The sequence below is a fragment of the Geospiza fortis genome, unplaced genomic scaffold (genome assembly GCF_000277835.1).
Source record: "Geospiza fortis unplaced genomic scaffold, GeoFor_1.0 scaffold452, whole genome shotgun sequence".
NCBI classification, from domain to species: domain Eukaryota; kingdom Metazoa; phylum Chordata; class Aves; order Passeriformes; family Thraupidae; genus Geospiza; species Geospiza fortis.
Genome location: NW_005054369.1, coordinates 1138138 through 1140814, shown reverse-complemented (window position 1 = coordinate 1140814; position 2677 = coordinate 1138138). Strand labels below are relative to the sequence as shown.

Below are 2677 nucleotides of genomic sequence, written 5' to 3'. Positions count from 1 at the left end.
AATGGCAACATCATCATATATAAAAGTACATATATATATAAAATAAAATAATAATAATATATATATTTACATCTATATATAAGGCAAAGTCATTATACATGGCATAAAATAGAAGTTTAAGGGTAGCAAACTTCTCTAGTCATGATCTACGTCTGGGTCTTTTCACTCACCTTATATTTGCTTGTGTTAAACTTCCTCCTTCTTTCTCAATATTTAACTTGATTGGCTCAGGTTGTAGTTTTGGAGACCTTTTTAATTTAGTTTTAAATAACCATGCCTCTTTGAGATGTCTTAATCCCTAGGTAATCACCAAGTGATTGCTGTAATTCCAAAACAATATGATTTTTATGTGAGCAGATAAACTTTATAGTACTATATATATTTACATATATATTTTATATGTGAATATATTTTTTATAAATTTATATCTATTTTGAATTAATTTTATTTAAAATATTAATTACATATCTGCATATCATTATGCAAATATATATATTGTATATGTAGACAAATATATTATTTTTGAGCTTTCTGGCCATTGCTTGTGCTAGAGAATGTCTCATGGCACTGAGAAATAAGTGTTTTGCCCAGATTTGTCTGCATTTACTCCTCTGTGACTGTTGTGGAGTATGTATGAGGGGTGCAGGAACAGGAGGGGAGGATTTGGGTTCTTTTCCTGCTCTTTATGTGTTTGTTTGGCCTTTTAATTTGTCACTGAGTCTCACAGCTTTGTGTGAGCAGATAATGGCACTTGTGCTGCTGGACCTTCTGCACAAGTGTGCAGGAGATGCACAACCACCCTGAGAGATCCATTCTGTCAGAACCCTCCCTTAGAAACAGAATGTGATATGAAGGTAAACCAGAAAAAATGGCGCTGTATCTCAGAAAAAGAATATTTTCCTTTCAACAGCTGAATTTTCTGTGGGGTTTTTTTTTGTTTAATTTCTTTTAACATTGCTTGTGGGAGTAGGTGCTTATTTGGCAATAAGGTTTCTATATTTATTCTGTGGTAGGTAGGTAATTACTGTAGCAAAGCCTTACTCTTGTCTTTATTCATCCTCTTGACATTGCTGTTCCTCTCAACGCCAGAGCTGCACCGCTTCATCCTGTCATGCTTCTATTTTTAGTTCAGCTCTGTTAGGAGTTTACAGCAGATCTTGACGCTCTGTTTATGGCTGGTATTCACAGTCATCTTGGGGTTTTGGGGGTTTTTTGAACCACAGAAACACCAAATCACAGAAAGGTTTGGGTTGGAATGGACCTTAAAGATCGTTGAGTTCCAACTCCCCTGCCATGGCCTGGGAATTTTGGTTTTGCCTCTTTCCCCATAAAAAAATTGGTAGGCAGAGCCCTGAGGGTCTGCAGGAAGAGCAGGATTGGTGCTGGCAGAGCAGAACCGGGTTCCTCCTGGATTGCTGCTGAGATTTGAGGGGATCCAGGCACATTTCTGCCTGCCAGGAGCAAAGATGGGCAGGTTAAAGTCTCCTGAAAACTCCTCCTGGAGGCCTGAGCTGTGCCCCATGGAAGGAGCAGAGCAGTGGGGAGAAACAGTCCCAGAAAGAGACAGAAAGAGAGGAGTGGGACTTGTTTTGTGGTGGGCAGGTTCCTTTGTGCCTGTTTGGCTCAGAAATCAAAGGAGACTCATCAGCTTCCTTCCCTGACCCTCAGCCACTGACGGGGGTGGTATCAAAAGGAATTGTTTGTGATGGGGAAGTCTGTACCAAAAGATGTCCTTCTGTTACCTGAGGCACCTTCCCAGCTTTATGAGGCTGTATGACAAGAAGAGAGTGCTTTCATGACTGATGGAAACATATGCTGGGGAATAATCTTATTGTAGGTATGAGAGCCAAAAAAACACCTCTCTGATCTGTGTTGTCTTAGAAGTGAAAACCTGCCAAGCAGGGGAGCCAAGCTAAGATTTTTATTTAGTCCAAAGCCTTGGAGACTTTCCCAGCTTTATATTTTAAAAATAAAAAATCAAAGCACTGAAGGAGGGCAGGCTTATATTAGATATTAGGAAGAAATTATTTCCTGGGAGGGTGGGAGGCCCTGGCACAGGTGCCCACAGCAGCTGGGGCTGCCCCTGGATCCCTGGAGATCCAAGGCCAGGCTGGACATTGGGGCTGGGAGCACCTGGGACAGTGGGAGGTGTCCCTGCAATGACAGGGATGGAACAGGATTGTCTTTAAGGCCCCTTCCAACCTAAATCATTCTGTGATTGCATGACACTGGGATAAAGAACAACTAAACCAACTCTTTTTATTGAACAAGAATCATTAACAAAATGAAAAAACTGTTCTTCACTGGAAGATGTGCCTAGATCAGATGTGTACCTGTCCTGCTCCCTGCAGTTTCCTGCCTGACCTAATGAGGACATTTAAAATGCCAGGGGAGGGCAGGCAAGGACACCCTGCTGGATCCTCTCTCACACATCTTTGCCCTTCACGGCAAAGCTGCAACACTTGAGCTCCCAGCAGTCTGGCCTGTGCTCTCCTGTGGGTGATGCTGCAGCCAGAGCTCTTTTTCTGCTGCTGGATTCATCCTTCTCCTCCTTTGGGGCAGCTCTGGCACCTGGAGCCTGGTGACCACTCCGATCAGACACGATTATTTATATATATTTATATATATATAAATTTCTGTCCCTTTGAAAGAAATTATAATATATATTATATCTATC

At 41.6% G+C, this 2677-nt stretch overlaps 1 protein-coding gene across 1 annotated transcript in view; it reads left to right on the top strand.

The window, feature by feature from the left end:
• Window positions 1–2677, top strand: part of CPXM2 (carboxypeptidase X, M14 family member 2) — an 85181-nt gene that overhangs the window by 27801 nt on the left and 54703 nt on the right. The window lies entirely within an intron of this gene.